Source organism: Onychomys torridus, chromosome 4 (assembly GCF_903995425.1).
Source record: "Onychomys torridus chromosome 4, mOncTor1.1, whole genome shotgun sequence".
In the NCBI taxonomy this organism is placed as follows: Eukaryota; Metazoa; Chordata; class Mammalia; order Rodentia; family Cricetidae; genus Onychomys; species Onychomys torridus.
Genome location: NC_050446.1, coordinates 102674501 through 102693815, shown reverse-complemented (window position 1 = coordinate 102693815; position 19315 = coordinate 102674501). Strand labels below are relative to the sequence as shown.

Sequence of the window (19315 nt, the reverse complement as noted above, 5' to 3'; positions counted from 1 at the left end):
TCATTCATTGATGGATGCCTAGGCTGGGTCCATCTCCTTGCTGTTGTGAATCTTGCAACAAAAGCCATGGACAAGCTAGTGTCTCCATTGAGGAAAAAGAATTTCCCAAATTGATACATTAAGTAATGCTTAGGGAGGGAAAATAACTCTGGACTTGTGTAGACAGTAAAGAGTTTGCGGTAAAGGCAAGGAAGAAAGGGATGGTGTTTAGAATTACAGAGCAAGAGGTAGGTTTCTGATACTGAGGAGAGAAAGAGTGGCATTCCACATCAGGTGTGCTGAAGTCCCAGGACCTCCTGTGTCTAGAAAGGCTGCCTGAGTCCGAAGACTGGTGGTGAATTATGTAAGGTTTCCCCAAGCCAAAAGGATGGTATTGTCACTGGGTTCTGAAGAACAGAAATGGAGTCCCATGCCACTCTGGGGAGGTTGAGGGCTGACCAACACTGCACAGGGCACTGGTGTGGATGGGCCCTGCACAGGGTGCTGGTGTAGGAAGACACTGCACAGGGTGCTGGTGTGGGTGGGTACTGCACAGGTTGCTGGGGTGGATGGGTACTGCACATGGTGCTGGTGTGGGTGGATGGGGAAGCACTCCCACCATGTGAGAGAAGTTTCATGTTATGAGCGTGTGTGTTGTTGGGGTTGGGGGCCCCCACACAAGCCTACCTATGGATGCATCCTGCAGCCTCATTCCCACGGAAGGGAGCTTCTGCTTCAAGCTCCTGACTGTGGTTTGTCCTGTAGTCCTGGGAATACGTTTTTCAGATTTCTCTAGAAAAGCCATGGGGATAAAAGGGAAGTTACCAAGCAGCCAGGTCTTACGTTGCTGAGGACAAAGGTATTCCTCTGCACCACAGTTCACATGGGAGCCGTCTGTGTCCTGAAGAGGAAGTGTGTGCTGCTCCCACGTCTGAGACACTTCAGAGGAATTCTGTTGAGAAACAAACAGGGATGAGATGTGAAAGAGAAAGAGCAGACCGTCTCTCTTTCACCCCCAAGGGGGCAGAGACCCTTCGTGGTGACAGAGTAAATGTCTTCAGAGCTTGGTGGGGACTGGATGTTGGCTCTGGATGAGCATTTAGTACAGACTGAAACCCTTTCCTGCCTAGTCTCTTAGCATCTTGGTGTGTAGGGCTTGCCATGAAGACAGCCACACACCAGGGCTCATAGGATAGAAATATATGTCAAAGTTCAAGACTGGTATGGACTGAGGGAGTGAATTTGTTCACACCACTAATGTCGCTGGCCGCTGTTAGCATTCTTGGCTCACCATGGCTACATCCGATCACTATCTATCATCATAGTTATGTAGTGTGCACCCTGAGTATGTGCCTTGGTGTCCAAGTTTCCCTTGAGTAAAACCGTAGTGATTTTGGATTCCAGCTCACTCCATCTTAACTAATTATATCCATAGCATCCCATTTTCCACATAAGGGTAATTCTGGAAGTGCTAGAGATTGAATTTGAATGCATAGATTTTGGTAGATGTTATAGTTTTTGTCAACTTGACACAAACCTAGACGTATCTAGGAAGAAGGAACACCCATCAAGGGACTGCCTCCTTCAGAATTGCCTGGGTGTGTCTGTGGGGAATGGTCTTGATTGATGATTGACATGGGAGGGCCCAGCCCATTGTGGGCAGTACTATGCCTGGACAGATGGTCCTGGGCTATCCAAGGTATCTGAGCAAGCCAGTAGACGGCATTCCTCCCCGAAGCCTCTGTTTCAGTTGCTCTCTCCCAGTTCCTGACTCGGCTTCCCTTGATGATGGACTACAACCTGTAAGCCGAACAAACCCTTTCCCCTCCCGGCTGGTTGTTGTGAGCATTTTATCATAGCAACAGAAAGCAAAGTCGAAACACAGTTCTCATGTTGACCTTTGTTCTGCACAGGTTTCAGGATCCACAGCATCGCAGGCAGAAGAAGGGATGAAATGCATGGGCTCTCTCACTGAATCAGCCTTGGAGATGCTCTGGACACTGTCCCCACCCTTCAAACGCAGGCTGAGCTTATACCATGGCAGAGCTCAGTGAGAACTAAAGACACTAGATGCCCACTCCACTGCTGAGGTCCAGGTTAGAGTAAGATTCTTTGTTGTATTTTTTTATTTAAAATTTTTATTCTTATGTGTGTAGGTATTTTGTCTGCATATATGTCTGTGTACCACATGCATCCCTGGTGCCTGGAGAGACCAGGAGATGCTACTGGATCCCCTGGAACTGGAGTTACAGATGGTTGTGAGGAGCCACGTGGGTGCTGGGAATTGAACCTGAGTCTTCTGTAACTGCAGCTGGTGCTCTTAACTGCTAAGTTATTCCTCCAGCCTCTAGCGCACGCACGCGCGCACACACACACACACACACACACACACACACACACACACACAAGACAGGGGTTCTCTGTGTCCTGGCTGTCCTGGAACTCACTCTCTAGGCCAGGCTGGCCTCAAACTCAGAAACGCACCTGCTTCTGCCTCCTGAATGCAAGGATTAAAGGTGTAAAACACCACCACCAGACTAAGGGCAACAACATTTTTTTAAATTAATTTATTTTTATTTTATTGGTGTTTTGCCTCTATGTATGTCTGTGTGAGGGTGTTAGATCCTAGAGTTACAGACAGTTGTGAGCTGCCATGTGGTTGCTGGGAATTGAACCTGGGTCATCTGGAAGAATAGTCAGTGTTCTTAACTGCTGAGCCATCTCTCCAGTCCCTAAAGGCAACAAACATTCTTAAGAGAGTAGTTAGCACCAGCTGATGAAGGCTGGTGACTGTGATGACACCCAACCTGACCTGGCATGTGCTGTCAAAAGCCTAGGCAATGTTCTCTGAGGCAAAGGGAAGCCTACTTAGGCATCGTTCACTGTACAATAAGAACTATATTCTCTCTGTATGGCCCACCTAGGGTCAGGAGAAACTCAAATAGGGTAAGATAGAACGTCTTTGAAAAGACACCCCCACCACAGGGATACAGGGCCTTATTCTTAGGCCATCATGGCACCCTCCCTGGGAAACACTGGTGGACCTCTCCTCTCCATGTTGTGTCCTGAGTGTCTGCTGGAAAGTCTGACCTCTACTGTTTAAAACACACCTGACCATCTCATGGCTGGCTTACATGCAGGGGGTCACTTGGTCAATTTGATCTTCCCAGCCCGCCTGCTCAGCTGCTCACAGGAGCAGCCAACATCTACCTGAGGTTTTTCTTTTTTCTTTCTTTCTTTCTTTCTTTTTTTTAAATATCCCAGCAGCCCTGCTTGGCGCCAGTTAGTGAACTTGTAGAATCCAGCTTCTGGGGCTGGGTTCTAGCCAGGTGAACCAGCCGGAGGGAGCTGGGGAGGATTCCAGGCACGCACCTGTGACTCAGGTTTCCCCCTTACAGCAGCTCTTTCCTGGCTGGTGCTTTCCAAGTACCTCCATCCTGCAAGATTGACAGCTCACTTTTGGTTGGAATCAGAGCGTAGGAAGCGGTCTTTTCAAACTTCCTGCGCAACTCAGCCTTGCCAAAAATCCTGCCACCGGCTGCTTATTTACCCTGGCCACCAGGTCTCTCTCTGCACCCTAAGAAAACAGATTGCTGTCCAGAGAAAAGTCCATGCATGTTTCCTTTCTGGAGGCTGATCAAGTTCTGAAGAAAGGCTTCCTGCAGTCCATTACACCGTTTTGGTTTGTTTTAGCTGTCTCCACCTGCAGAGCAGGGTATTAGCCTGCAGCCCAGGGCCAGGCCAGCAGATGACTGGAGAGAAAGCGAAGCTGCTGGGTGTGAGCTTTGCACAACACACCGTGGCCTTGTTCTCTTTAGCCGGGCATTGTGTGCTGAGGCCCAAGCCCAAATCTGAATAGGATTCTGTGTAACTTGATCTGTTTTCTTTCTTTCCTGTATTCCTGTGAGCCAAATTTAACTTCGCTCCAATCTGTGGCCTGTACATATAATGTTCCGCGCGAGGGTGGGGGTGGACGGGGCGGCGGCGGGGGTGGAGGGTGGGGGTGGGGAGATGGTGTCTATCCTTGCGGTTTTCTTTTTCCTATCTTCCCCTTTTTACATTTTTTTTTTCTTTTGCTCGTCTGCATTGCTCACCCACCGGTCACCCTTTGCCATGTATAACTCAATAGGACTGTCTTGTCTGCAGCCGTTAACCCTTCAGAGAAAGCTGGTGCACTTTGTGTGTCTCATAAGCAGATCACGAAGTTCCCCCACCCTCACCCCCAGTGCCCCATTGGCGCTGTTAGAGTTAACTGCTGGCCAGGGGGAAAATGTGAACTTCCCTAGAAGTGCTTGTGCAGCAATTAGTAGGGCCCCACTCAGATACGGTAAAAATAGCCCCTTGCTTGCAAACAGGCAGTCAAGGAACTTGGATCCCAGGAGTCACCAGACCAGTAGTGGGTGCCTCCTCTTCAAAAGGAGTGTCCTAAACGTCCCAGAAATACCACCAAAATCGACGTGGGGAGGTTTTCAGGGCAGACAGAAAGCCAGTGTCCTGTTGAAATCTCCTCCAGCTGGTGGCTACCTCAGGCCTAGGCAGAGGCCAAAAACCTCAGAGTTCAGAGACATGTCCTGCTGTCAACCTGTGTTGTGTGGGGAGGGGCGGGGAGGGGCGGGGCAGATGGTGGCTGATCCTTTCTGGTTGAACAGTACCCCTGTATCCCTTGATGGAGGGAGAAGGCAGGCTGACTAAAGAGGGTTGTCAACAGGAGCTTCCTTCACCTCCCAGGGCAAGTTCTTTCAATGAAGGCTTGAACATTGGTCCTCGGGTTGTTGTGTCTGGGGGATCATCCAATAGGCAGCGACAGCCATAATGGTTTCATTGTTCATTGCTTTCAGACATCACAAAAATTCTGGGAAAACAACAACCCAGAACCATGGGACTCTTTGGGAGGGGAAGATGTCTTGGGTCATCGTGGGCTATTTTTAGAATGGAAAATGTGCTGTCTCAGAGAAAACTAGTCATGTGCCCCAAGCCCAAGTAGGGCACAGTGAACCCTGCCCCATGAGTCCTGCTGCCCATTTTTACTCAGCCTTGGCATGCCTTCTTCTCCAGGAAGCCCTCCCCACCAGTGGGAAGGGGACATAGGCAAGACTCAGTTTCCCTAAGTGTCACCAGCACCTTCCCATATGGGAGCTTGTGAGAACCGTCTCAAAAGTGCACACTCGACCTCTTCTGGGTTCCCTGCTACCTGCCATCCCAGTGTTTGGGGAGGGTCTTGGCTTGAGGTCAGTGTTCCAATATGGCTCACCTGCTTCATGTCGGGGATACAGTGGATTTCCTTGTGGGGGTCCTCTGTCAGTTTCCCTTTGGAATCTGGAATCACCATGCTATTTTCAAGACACTGGATGTTCATTATGTACTGCTCCCCAGTGGAGCTGCACCTATTTTCCCAGAAAAAGTAACACCAACCTATCCTGCCTGGGTACCTGTTGTGAGCCAGAGGCCTCCATGGCTTATCCACTGACCTTGACACAGTGTGGAAGAAAGGGGTGGGACAATGGAGTGGTCCACCAACCGTGTCTAAAGGTACAACCAGGAACACATGAGCTAGGATATCATGTAGTCAAGCCTGGTCTTTGGGAAATGCACCAACTACATCCCTTTCCAGTTTGGGACCCAATGGTGATTTCTTTTTTTTCTTCCTTCCTTCCTTCCCTTCCTTCCTTCCTTCCTTCCTTCCTTCCTTCCTTCCTTCCTTCCTTTCGTCCTTTCTATCTTTTTTTTTAAATACAGGGTGGCATGTGTGTGTGTGTGTGTGTGTGTGTGTGTGTATGTACCTGTGTATGTGGAAGGCAGAGGACAACCTCAGACATCACTCCTTAGGCACTAATCATTTTGTGTTTTTGTTGTTGTTTTGAGACAAGGTCTCTCATTGACCAAGTAGGCCAGGCTGGCCAGCCAGTGAGCCCTGGGACCCACCTGTCTCTCCTTCCCCGTGCTGAGGTTACAAGCAAGCATCATTTGACCCAGCCTTTTCATATTCTGTGTTCTAAGAACTGAACTTACTTCATATTCTGAGTTATCACTCCAGCCCTCCTGTCTTAAAACCCAAACCTACCTCTTCCCTGTGCACAGCGAGCATCATCCCAAGGTCCCAGCTGTGGCTCATTACCTTACACTGGCCTATGCTGTTGCAGGGCTGGAGCCTGTGCTCAGACTGCATTCTGCTCTCTTCCTTGGAGGAAGTGGAGGCACTCTTCTAGCCTGTGGCTAACTCAGTAGCCTGCCCCATACCACCCCCACCCCACTCAGGACAGAAGCATTTGCCCCAGCTCCCATGCTGTGGGGCTGACACTCTGCATCTCAAGATGTTCTTTCAGAACATGTGGCGGGCCTCACTTAGCACCCTGTATATACTCTCTGCCCCAGGCATAAAGCTGGTTGTTGTGGGCTTTCAAGACCCAGGCAGCTACTTCCTCCTTGGACAAAAGCCGGTGTCTTCCCCAGAGATCCTGGCCGCAGCTCAGTGCTCTGTGGTTGGGGCAAAGTGTCTACTCTTTCACAGAACTTTGGGCCTGCTCTGACACAGCATGACTTAGAGGCTTGTCCAGAGAGGGTGTGGGACAGTCACCTGCTGTAGAAGGCTGTTCCTGAAGCCAGTGTGTCAACAGGCTTGGAACACTTTGGTATTCCTATTCTGTTAACACACCCCTTCAGAAGCCTATGCACTTAGAATTGGTGGGGGTGACTTGGACATCCTTGCCTGTGGTTATATTGTTAATCTACTGCTTTCAAAAGACTGTTTCCATTTCTTAGCCTCACTGCAGAAGGCTTTCTTAAGTTAATCGCCTGGAAATAGCGTCAAGTTTCTTGCTCAGAAAAAAAAAAAAAGAAAGAAAGAAAAAAAAGAAAAAGCTTCTTTCAAGGGCTTGCACAACCTGGGGCAGTAGACATGTGGAGAGGTGTGGGGTTTTAACTGTGGGTCCTCTTTCAAGGATGTGCTGTTGGGGTACTCAGAGGGAAAGAAAACTCCTTCCTTGAGCCCCACCACCCCACCTTCTGTGGATGTTCACAGCTTGGATTCTACTTTACCCAAACTAAAGTGTCCACACATGGTGCTGCTGCTTACCTGTCATGTCAGCCCCTGGAAAGCTGAGGCAGGACAGGATGATCGCTGACAGTTTGGGCCAGCCAGGGCCTCAAAGCAAAGACTTGTCTTAAAAAGCAAACAGAACTGAAAGCCTCAGACAAAAAGCCACAGATGACAAATGTTAAGTTTGTTGAGACAACCTGTCAGCCATATTTTGCCTTCCCAGTTTCTTTCTGAAGCCTTGGAGCAGTACCCTCCCTGCCATCAATTGAACATATTAATGTTTTTTAATTAAAATTCAGCATCATCTAACAGGTCACAGAGTTGTGGGCGATATGTTCTTTGTTCTAGAACTTCGAGTATAATGAAACTGACACCAATAATTGCTTTCCTGTGGGCTGCTTATTAAAAGAAGTGATTTTTGATGAATTATATGAGGTGAGTGCTCTCAGCATGAGGCTCATCAGGAATGAAGCCCTTACCAATCACAGCCCTCCCCCCACCCCCACCCCCCGGGTGTGTGTGCGTGCATGAGTGCAGGGAGAGGTACATTTTCAGATGTCAATTTCAGCTGATTGTTTCTGAGGCTGTGTGACTGTTATCCCTGTGTCCTGTGGTGCATTTTATAAACTGATATTAATTTTTAGAGATAAATTATGGGTAGATGTCTGCAGATGGATGTATATTTCAAGCATGGAGTCAAGATATGGACTCTGGTGACATTCACAGGGAAAATGGTGAAGGGTACTAGACTGTGACACCTTTTGCCCAAGATGGGCCTTCCAGCACTGGGAGATGGGAATCCTGGTGGGCAGAGCCTAGAGCAGGCAAAGCCAATGCAGTCATTTGTGGAGGCACCAAAGGACCCACAAGGGCTCACAAGCCACAGCAGGGCCATGGTTTTAATTTGCCCTCAATGCTGGAGTCATCATGTAAAAATCCAGTGATTACTATCCCTGCGAACCTCAGAAAAGCTGGGTCTATGGGGGTCTATTTCCTCCCTGGTGTTAGTCTGCTGAAGCCATTATTAGCCGTCCACTAGTCCTTATTCCTTCCGTTCCTGATGGGCCATGTGAGCATGTAAATCTCAGCCTCACCTCCAGGGATAGTCTGGTGGAAGGGAAAGTCTTTCCCCTAGAGTACCAAGACTCTAAGAAATCACCCCAGCCAGTTTGCTCAGCTCTGTGCTGGAGCTGACCGTACAGCTTCAGAGCATAGCTGTAGGTTCAAGGTCAAAAGACCCCTCCCTGAGAGAGCACAGAGCCAGCAGAAAGAGGCCTTGGCACATGCCTGCCCTTCCTCTGGGAGGATTTGGTGTCTGTTAATGGTTTGGATATGAAATGTCTTCCTGAGACATCTCCCATGTTAAAGTCTTGGGCTCCAGCTGGTGGATCCAATCGTTGAGAAGTTATTGAGGGTTCTGACCAAATCCATGAGTATAGTTCTGATGGGGACAGAATTTTGATGCCATTAGTGGGAAGCAAAGGGAACTCCCCCCTCTCTCCCACCTTTCCCTTCTGTCTGCCAAGAGGTGTCAGCCACAGGCTCCCACTACCATGTGATGCTCTTGGGACTTAACAACCAACAGAGCAAGTCAATTATGAGCTAGCTGTAACCTTGATTCAAAGGAAATCTTTCTCCCCCATTCTTTTTTAATCGTTTCTTAAGGTGTGCTGTGTCCTTTCCATGTGAGTAGCTAGCACACTGTCTTTTTCCTGGGCCAGAACTCCTCAAATTCAAGTGACTTCCCAGGTGCAGTCTCTTTTCAGGCTCACACGGGAGGTGAATGGGAGGCGAGCGTGTTGTAGAAAGGCTGTGGGAACATCTTGAGTTTGTCTGTAACTAATCTTGAGCCATCCTGGCTTTTCAAATGCACAGCAAATCCAGCCCAGTCAAGGAGTCTGTGGTAAAGTGTGAGGAGCGAATACACAGCCTGAGTGTGGCTGGGTTTTTCCTTCCTCTCCCTCCCCCATGGTTACCCTCCAAGTTGTAATCTTATCATGTTTAGCTGGTTCCATATAAACAGATCTAGGTATATTTTCAGCTGAAACCTGTTAAGAACAGATGTGCACATGGCTACCCAGTGCTGATCCATGGAAGTGTGTTTTTCCATCACCAGCTTTAGCTCTCTCCCCTTCCTTGAAGAGGGAAAGAATTAACAAAACAACGTAACTATTGAAGTGGGTATCACACACTTCTGGGTTCTGTGCAGCCTGGCTTTGCCAATGGTTTCCAAACAGCAATCTGGCGCATGAGACCATGAGAACAGGAGATGTTTGGTGGACGGTGTTGGCTGGGGGTGGGATGGGGGTAGGATGGGGGTGGTGGCGGTGAGCTGAACACTCTAGTCCCCTGCACCTGTGCCAGCCTTTCCTCGAGAACCTCGTATCTTCTGACCTGAGGCTTGAGAAAGTTCTTTGCCACACAGGAGTGCCCAGCAGCTGGGGTTTTAGTTGAGTCCAGATGCAGTTAATGAAAATTAGCTACATGTGAAAGAACATACCATCTGATTCTACTAACATGGAGTACTTAGAGCAGTTAAATTCATGTGCAGATGTAGAGTGGCAGCTGTCAGGGGCTGAGAGGAAGGGAGTGGACAGGTTCTGCTCATTGGCTAGAGAGTCTCCATTTTGCAAGTGAAATAGAAGCCTGGAGACTGTGTTGCACAGTGGTGGGAAAGTAGTTAACACTCCAGAGATGTCTGCTGAAAATACACCTAGATCTGTTTATATGGAACCAGCTAAACATGATAAGATCACAGCTAAAGAAAGGAACTCATCAATATAGCCACCAGCATTACTGACTTTTCTTGTTGCTAGGGCCAAACATGTGATAAGCAGTAATTTAAGGGAGGGTGGGCTTTATTTTTGTTTTTGTTTTTACTTACAGTTTGAGGGCACAGTCCGTTCTGGGGTGGGGGAGGGCTGGCTGAAGGAGCTTGAGGTGACTGGTCACATTGCATACTCACTCAGGAAGCTGAGGGGATGAGGGCTGGTGCTCAGCTTGTCTTCTTTCTGTTATTCAACTCAAGCCCCCAGCCCATGGCATCTTCCCACCTCAGTGAGAATCCCTCACCAGCATTGTGCAGAGGCTTGTCTCTTAGGGGGCTCTAGCTGTCAAGCTGATTATATCCACCATCACTCAGAGATGGTTGAGGAAGGTGTGGCCTGGTGCTCACACTGGTCATATAACTCAATGGGGTGAGGAAAGGTGGGTTATGCTTGCTCAGGTTTGAATCCCCAAGAAATGTCCTCAGGAGACCCTCACTCTTCTCCTCTGAGAGTTTAGCAACCTCCTAGGTCTTGCAGGCATATTGGGCCACCTGTGATGTGTCCTCACTGGTCACTGTGACTCTGGAGCACAGAGCTGTGTTCCGGGGGGGGGGGGGGGCCTACCATTCTCTTGCAGCCGCACGAGGGCCCTGTTTTCTACCTTCAGCAGACTCTCGGTAAAGCAGAGTTCATGTTATCCTCTGGTCAGTGGTATCTGGCAGCTCTGCGCTAGCATTGGGAAGGGGGAATGGAGGCCTTAGGTAGGATGGTGTGGACAGTGGGCCAGCAGAGTGAAGGGACACTGTTTCCAGCCTTAGTCCACTACCCTGGCAATGTGGGTCTACACACATCACTTTGCTTTGTTTCAGGGCTGGGGAGCTAAGGTACTTGTCACACGAGCACCCACCTAGATAAAGGCTGGGTTCTGGGGAGGCAGACACAGGCAGATCCCTGTAGTTCCCTTGGTGAGTTCAAGGCCAGTGAGAGATTTTGACTCAAAGTTAAGGTGAACAGGGTTTGGCTGCACAGTCTCTAAAGATCCTGTGGGGGTGCTGTTTTCCTAAATTCTTTCGAACCTGGCAGCCTCTCTAGGACACACTGTCATGGAAATGTAATGTGCTTGTGTTTTGTAGTGTCAGCCAGGACTTCCAGAGTTGAGATAACCTCAAACATGTTGCTGGGTCCCAGGGCAGTGGGCCATGGGCTCCAAGAGCAATGAGCAGTCTGGAGAGGCCCTGAGGCTGAGTCTGAACTAGGCAAGGTAGGCCCGTAGGCCACCTGACAAGACAGGGTCCCTTAGAGAGAGGTTAGAGATCCGCAGAGCAGGAAGGAGCGTGGCTGGCTTATGGATGAGAGCAGCTTCCTGAGGACAGAAGAGAACTCATTTGTCTTAATGAGGGGGAAAGAATAAACCAAAGCATTCATTAGCACTTCCGGGAAGATGAAAGGACACACTTGCTCTTACACTAACCTCCAGATAGCTGCGGAGCTGACTGGGAAAGAATCTGGTGGAGCATTCCACTGTCCTGGTGGAGGGAGGAGGCTTCACCAGCTTCTCTCTGGCTGCTCTTAAGGGTACTAGCTTGCCAGGTGCCCAACCCGTGTCACAGGCTTAGCGATTCAGACTTGGTTTTTGAAAACCTTATGTGTGGACCAGCTTTCCCAGTGTCGTTAGTCTCAAGTTTTTGCCTAATGTGTTCTTCACTAGCGATTTTGGCTGTTCCCCTTCCCCCCAAAATAAACATTGACAGGCCTTGATTTCTACAATCAATTCTGGAGTTTCCAGAAGCATGATGCCACTCAGTTCCTTTACACACTTGGCTCATGCTAGTATAGGAGAGGTCTTCTTTAAAAAAAAGTTTGTGGCTGGGCGTGGTGGTACATGCAGTCAGGAGGCAGAGGCAGGTGGATCTCTGAGTTCTGGGACAGCCAGGGCTATACACAGAAACCCTGTCTGGCAGGGGGGGGGGGGGGAGTGTGTGTGTGCATGCATGTACACATGGCATGTGTATGCCAGTGCATGCATGCGCTTATCTATGCACATATAAGGTCTAGAGTTCAGCATTGGGTTCCTTCCATGGCCATACCTGGCTTTTCATGGGGGTTCTAGAGATCTGCAGTCAGGTTGTTATGCTTGAGTAGCAAGGACTTAATCCACTGAGCCATCCCCCGAGCCCTGAAGTAGCACTTGTGAGCACAGGTTAGAAACTGCCGAAATGTAGGCTAAAGCTGGTGGTATGGAAGATCAAGTGGGGAACTTGAAACCATTCAGCCCATGAGCAGATGTCTCCAACTGGCTGGGGGAGAAGTGGTCCATCATGATCCCCAAGCAGAGGCCAGTCTGGGATGGGCAGAAAACGCCCCCTCATTCCGTCTTCTCTTGACTGCTTCTAGGTCCCCTTTATCACTTACATCGCTGTCCCAATTCACCAGGTTTTGAGAATCTGTTCACGGCCATCCATTACTATTTCCAAATATTGCCAAGATGAGCATAATGGGTGCCTTACCCCGAGTGACTGGCAGCTTTGTGACCTTTCTTTCCAGCCAAAAACGAAGGGGACTTACAAGACATGTGCTCACCTGAGTAAGGCACACATTCTTCGTGAAAAAAAAAAAAAAAAGGATAAATTACAGAGAATGGCCACGTAATGATTACAGAAAGGTAGATGAGGCAGAACCCATTAGCAAGCTGCATTTTGTTCAAAACTGAGACAGTGGCAGGCGGAATAACACGCCTTTGTGCTGGAACCCATTCAGCCATGGCGATGAGTAATAATGCAGCCGGGGATCTGTGCATTTCCCCCCTTTTGTGCCTATTTTCATAAGTTAATAACTCAAGCATGGAAATTGGCCCAGGCCGAGCCCTGGTAGTAGAAGCTGGGCAAGTGGTGTGGGAAACAATCTGTTGTTGTTGTTGTTACTTAGTTTAGCTAGTTTAGCTTGGCTCTTTTTAAGTGAGGAGCGGCCATGTCACCGTGGCTTTTCTCTAGTAGTGATACATTCTTGTCAAACCTGAGACCGGTGTGGAGTTGGTTACCCCAGCTTCACTTTTAAGGACAGCAGGGAGCAGTTTCTCTACTCACAGGTGTCCTTTTCTGTTTGGTAGAGGTGGGATGTTTGCAGGGGCAGGATATGATATCATTCTGGACTCACCTGCCTTCACCCAGGAGACTCCCAGGCCACCAGCAGACCTAAGGACTGGGCGGACAGCAGCTGCTCTGGACAAAGAGGGGATGCCCTTATTGTGGGTTCTGGATGATTCCTACAGCGAAAGGAGCAAGAGGCACCAACAAGCTAGTCACCCTTCTCACTCCCGCCAGTGGGGAGGGACCAGGTTTCACATGGGCCTTTTCTTTGGATGGGACAGCAGATCTTCAAGATGGAAAAATACAAACACCCTGGTACCCACATCCCCCAAATAAATGGCCACTTTTACGTGTTACAACACACCAATTTTGAAAACTAAAAACCCAGCTAAAACATGACTCACAAATTTTGAACCCTATCTTTAATTTCACAGCCAAGCAAAGTGAGGGACGGGAGAGAAAGGGACCCCCAGATCAGCAGCATCCAACACCTTTCTCATCCCCAGAAGGAGACTTCCAGGCCAGTATGCACCACTTACATCCCACAGTACAGCTAAGTCCCAACACCCAGGCATGGGAGGAAAGTCTGTCTCCCTTTTTCTGGGCCCTGTCTGGAGGGGACAGAGCAGAGGAAGGGCGTGGATAACATCAACAGGTCTGAAGGAAAAGGCAGCCAGGCAAGTAGGCAGGGAGATAGGGTGCAGAAATAAATAATACATTATTACAGAGTGCATTTAAATTTATTTATTTGTATTTTATGTGCATTGGTGTTTTGCCTGCATGTATATCTGTGTAAGGGTGTAGGATCCCTTGGAAAAGGAGTTGCAGACAGTTGTGAGCTGCCATATGAGTGCTGGGACTTGAACCCAGGTCCTCTGGAAGAGCAGCCAGTGCTCTTAACTGCTAAGTCATTTCTCCAGCCCCCGCAGGGTGCATTTTAATGTACACCCCCAGCCAAGGTTCATTGAAAAGGATAATAAAATACTCTCCTACCAATTTGCCACCTTTCAAAAACAATTTAATAGTGTTTACTTTGTTATTAGAAAATTTGTTCCATTTGTGAATCTTTAGTAATATTCCTCCTCGGGGGCACTTCTATCTTTGGAGTCTTTATTTTCTTCCCCCTCTTCCCCCTCCTCCTCCTCTTCCTTCTCCCTCCCTCCCTCCCTCCCCCCCTCTCTCTCCTTCCCCCTCTCTCTAATTTTAAGTAAACTTTGAGGAGGGTGAGAACTATCCTTCTGTAGGTAGCTGAACTAGGTGTCTTGAATCAGTTTAGCTCCTTCTGGAGTTTGATCAAGTCCAGTAGATCCATGTGCTTGCTGAGGCCACCATGAGCCTGCATCTTGGTCTGTTAGCTAGAATCCCAGCCAGTCAAAGCTAAAAATACTAATTGATGTAGTGGAGCTCTGAGCTTACACAGGGCTTCTAGGCCAATAGCTCGGTATATGAACTGATGCTCCAAATAATGATGATGATGATGATGATGATGATGATGATGATGATAATAAAAAGAAAGCTCACATAGGCCTGGGTGTTCAGGGTCTCCTATGGGAACCTGGGCAGTTAAGGTGCAGAGTACTTTTTAGAGACTCTCTTCCCCTCCTGCTCCACCTGGAGGATGTATGCATAGCCCTGTTGCTTCCAAAGACACAAAACCTCAGGGTTCCTGGCACAGAGTTTCCCTACATAACAATATCCAGATTTCCTAGCAATGGACATGGATGAAAGGTCTCAGCCCTCTATTCAGTCTTCTATATAGCCTGTAGTCAGAGGTGTGGTCCTCTGAGGATTCTCGGAGTAGATGGTTGATGGTCTGGGCCTGGTGTTTTCTAGATCTCCTTCAATTAGGCACTGTGCACCCTTCCCAGCAGCCAAAGGGAGGAAAGGAAGCCCAGAGCACTGAGCATGGGACGGTCCAGTAGATATTTCTAAACCAGAGTCTCTCCTGCTCTCTGAAGAGCAGTGCTTGCTCTTGCTGGAGGAGGATTGACAACTGACGTCCCAGAGGCTCAGGGGAGGGACCTGGGAGAGGAGGACAGTGGGGTTTGTTAGTTCTAAACCCCCTTGCCTTGGAGAAAAGTTCCTCTGCTCTGGGTCCTGGCTGGCACTTAGTCTAGATGCTGGCTTTTGTTTGTCCCCAGCCTGTGAGTACATTGTGACATCTCATTGTGGTTGTCAATACACGTCAATCTTCATCTTCTGTCACATTTGCCCTAAATATTTCTCCTTTTTTCTCTTTTTCAAAATTACATTCAGTGTGTGTGTGTGTGTGTGTGTGTGTGTGTGTGTGTGTGTGTGTGTGTGTGGTTGGTTCTCCAATGTGGGTTGGGCCCCAGAAATGGAACTCAGATTGTCAGGCTTGGCAATAATAAGTGCTTTTACTCACTGGGCCATCTCACTGGGCCATATTTTATATTTTTTGATGCTATTGTAAATGAGTTGGTTGCCTCGATTTTCTAATCCATAACTAATGTCTTTTATTAAATTTGGGGACATTTGAGACATTATTTCATTGTATATTTTTATTCTTCCCTTTCCCCCTTCTTTCAGAATCCTCTCAGTGCCCTAAGAGGCAGGCTTTGGCTCTATCCCCACAGGTTCTTGGGGCTCCATTCACTTATGATGAATGTTTTAAAATTTTTGTCACATGGGGCTGAGTGTGGTGATGCACATAACTGGCTTCCTAACAGAGCTCACATAGGGGAGATTGGGAAGTGGGGACCAGCTCATTATAGCCAGGTAGGTGGAAGCCCAGGTTCTATACCAGCTTCTGCTGGCATCTGAAGAGGTAGTCTCCTTATTCCTGGTGGGTAGAAGTCTAGGCTCCCCTGATGCTGTCCACCTGACACCAGGGAAACCTGTTGCTCTTGGACATGGATGAAAGGTCTCAGCCCTCTATTCAGTCTTCTTGAATACCAACCTGGAGAGGGGTGGGTGAGCAAAGAAGTTCCCCTGGTGACAGTGGGTCCCCCGCTTAGCCTTTACCATGAGCTGGGCTTGTGGGGTGTGTTTTCTGGAGCGGAGCCTGGAGTGGAATGCTGTTGCCTAAGATTCTCTGTCTTGTAGGCCACCCCTTCCGAGGGCCTTAGAGAGAGTAGGTTTGGACTGGCAGTCTGTTGGTATTCACTTTCTTCAGCTCTACGTCTATGCCATATGAGACAAACAAACATTGAGAACTCTGCCACTGTGTTCCTCTGGTCCCGAGGTTGCGAGTCTGTCTGTCTTCTCTCCTTGCAGAGCCTTTTGCATTTTCCCTACATAATAATATCCAGATTTCCTAGCAATGCTCAGCAGGAGGGAGAGACATGAATATCTGCTCCAGCTTCCTGAAATTGGAAGTTTTCATCTTTCTTATGGGTACAGGCAAATACTGCTTTTCTTAAAAAAAAAAAAAAAAATCCTGGATTAGCTTTGGCTGCTCTAGAATGCCATGTGAGGAGTGGAAATAGGAACTGTGCACCAGTCTCTGGACCCCTCTCTCAGCATGCTGTGTTTGGAGTCTATGCAGGTTTTATAATTCATCCCCTTCTACTGTCTGTCAGTATGTTGTATCTAGACACACAACAACTTGACCATATTCCTATTGATGAACACCTGAGCAGTTTCTGAGCTTGGGTTATTATGAATAGAGCAAAGAAGAGTTATTTTAATGAAGTGATCTCAATAAGCTTTCCTCCAAACATACAATTAAGTGATAACAATGTTTCAAAACAAATCATTCACTTCTGACCTACTATCCCAGTTTTGTTCTGTGGCTGTGACAAAACACTCTGACCAAAATCAGGGTTTATTTGTCTCACTCTTACAGATCACAGGCTATCATTGATGGAAGTCAGGACAGGGACTCAAGCAGGAATTTGAAGCAGAAATCCTGAGGGATGCTGTTTGCTGGCTTGTTCAGCTTCATGCTCAGCTAGCTTCCTTACACAGCGCAGGAGCACAGGCCCAGGGAATGATGACACCCATAGTGGGCTGGGATCTCTAACACCAACTAACAAGTCAATCCCCACAGGTATGCTCTCAGGTCATGGTCTAGGCAATTCCTCAATTAAGACTCCTTTCTCAGGTGACTCTAGGCTGTGTCAAGTTGTCAATTAAAACCAGTTGGTTGGAGTTGGCTCAGAGCTTAAAAGCATTTGTTGCTCTTGCAGAGGACTTGGGTTTAATTCCCAGCACCCACACGGTGCTCACAACTGTCTGTAACTCCAGTTCCAGGAGATCTGATGCCCTCTTCTGACTTCTGCAGGCACCAGGCAGGCACATGGTGCACATTCATACAGGCAAAACACTCATGCACACAAAATAACTAAGTCTAAAAGGAAAAATTTTAGAACTCACTAGAACACACATTGAGTTTGTAAATTTCTTCCTTCATCCATTCATTTTTTTTCTTTTCCCTCAGCCTCTATTTAGTGAGCATATTCTCTAAATTAGACATCATTTTTGGGATGATTCTCAGCAGGGAGGGGAGACATAGATCTCTCCTACAGCAGCTGACAAGTGGTGAAAGACACTATTATAAACGAGGAACAGTCAAGTGACATCAGCAACACCTGTTACAAAGGTTAAGTAAAGCTGGGTGAATGGACAGAGTGTGTCGGGGTAGCCTTGTGGTAGACAAGATGTCCTTTCTACTGGAGTGAGGAATGGAAGGCAGACCTATTGGGAGAAGGTCCTCCTGAGAGTGCTGGCTTTGAGGAAGGCGCAGGAATATTTTTCCTGTAAGCCTGTGTCTTAAATGTCTTCATTCCTGGGAAAACAGTGTGCCTTAGAGGTGGTTCACTCCCCCTCCATGAAAGGTGGGGCAGACCCAAGGCCCAGGGAAAGAGCCTCTGACGAAGGCTTTGTGGTGAGTCTCATTGCCTGCTTACAGGGATGTGCCCTCTCCATCAGTACCGCCACAACCTGCAAATCTTCAGCCCCCCTTCCCACCACACCTCTTGTTCAGGGGCACCCCCACCAGGAACAGCAGTAGAGTTAGAAACACACAGCCACATGTGGTCCCTAGAGCTTCAGGTCTGTGTGCTGTAGGCCAAATCTCCTCTTGGAGTAGGGACTCTCGGGAGCCCTCTTTCTATAGCTGAGAGCTTGGTGATGATGGCTAATCAGCCCGTGTGTTCTCTGAGCTATACCTCGTTTGTTACCACATCCTCAGTAGAGCTGCAGGTCATGTGCAAACCCAGACCCAGCCATGCTTTAGGTTTTATCCCATTGAACTTTGTATAGTACTGGGGACCCAGGAGCTGCCTCCCCATCCTCCTTTTGCTTTTATTTCTGAGACAGAAGAGTACTAAGTTCCCAGGCTAACCTTGAACTCACTCTGTAGCCCAGGCAAACCCTGAGCTTACTAAGAGCCCCCTGCCGCTACCTCCTGAGTAGCTGGACCACCAGGCCTGGACCACCAAGCCTGGCTTATCTAATTTAGTTCTCTCAGCAACCCCACCCCTGTGGTGGGTGGTTTAGTACTCTCTGCTTCTTCTGGTGTCTGTTCTTCCCGGTGCCACTGCATCTGAATGGGACACTGGAGATTTAGAAAGGATGAGCAGCAGGTGGCCCGAAGTTGGTGAGAGGTGAACACAGAATGGTAAGTTAGATTTGGGTGGCTCCGATTCCCTTATTTTCCCCCTTCCTTTTGGCTACAAGGTTTATTGTTTGAATAGAGGGGAAGAATGTTCTTTGGGAATCAGTTTGAAGAAGTCTGAAGAAGGTTCTAGAATCAATCTTTACCTTGGCCTCTAGTCCAATGTCAGTTCTGGGATTGGGATTCTAGGAAGGATTCAGGCTGTGGACCTCTACCTGGAAGGTGTGGGGGGTCAGGGCGGGAGAAAGGTGGTGGGCATGATAGCTGCTTGGATTCTGGAACTGGAAAAGCCTGAAATCCAGACTCGACTGACCAACCGACCCTGAGGGTTTGGGCATATTGTTGGAGCCCTCTACACTCCCATTTCCACATTTACAAAAGGATGCCTAACAGCTCCCTGGAGATTTGCTGGGTAAGTACACCAAGACGAACACCAAGACAAACATGTGAAGTGTTTGTGTTTGGACGCTATCAGGCCCACAGCAAATGCCTAGCAAGTCCTGGCTGCTCACTATTGTTCTGGAAAGCAAGATGCAGTGGCACCGGGTAGGACAGACACCAGAAGAACAATGCCTTCGGGGGCAGAGGTGGCCCGCAGCTGCTCAGGCTGCTGCCTTGCTCTGGCCAGGCCCTGAAGGAGGATATTGGTGTAGGGAACCCAACTTTCTGTATCAGGGAGACTGTGCGACCTGTGGAGTGCCTCCCAACCTGCGGGGGGTCAATTTGCGTCTTTGCTTCTGTAGCTGCCCTCCGGCAGCCACAGCCACGGTGGAGGGAGAGGCAGCTAGGGTTGGCGCTCAGCCACTCCAGCTGTCGTCTTTGGTAACGTGTTTATCTGCTCCAGAGGGATATAGATGGCTGAGCA

At 48.6% G+C, this 19315-nt stretch overlaps 1 long non-coding RNA gene across 1 annotated transcript in view; it reads left to right on the top strand.

The window, feature by feature from the left end:
• The window catches only part of LOC118582883, a 174270-nt gene that overhangs the window by 87242 nt on the left and 67713 nt on the right, over positions 1–19315 (top strand). The window contains exon 2 of the long non-coding RNA XR_004944803.1: positions 1893–2075. This is a non-coding gene — a long non-coding RNA (uncharacterized LOC118582883). The remainder of the gene's footprint in view (positions 1–1892; positions 2076–19315) is intronic.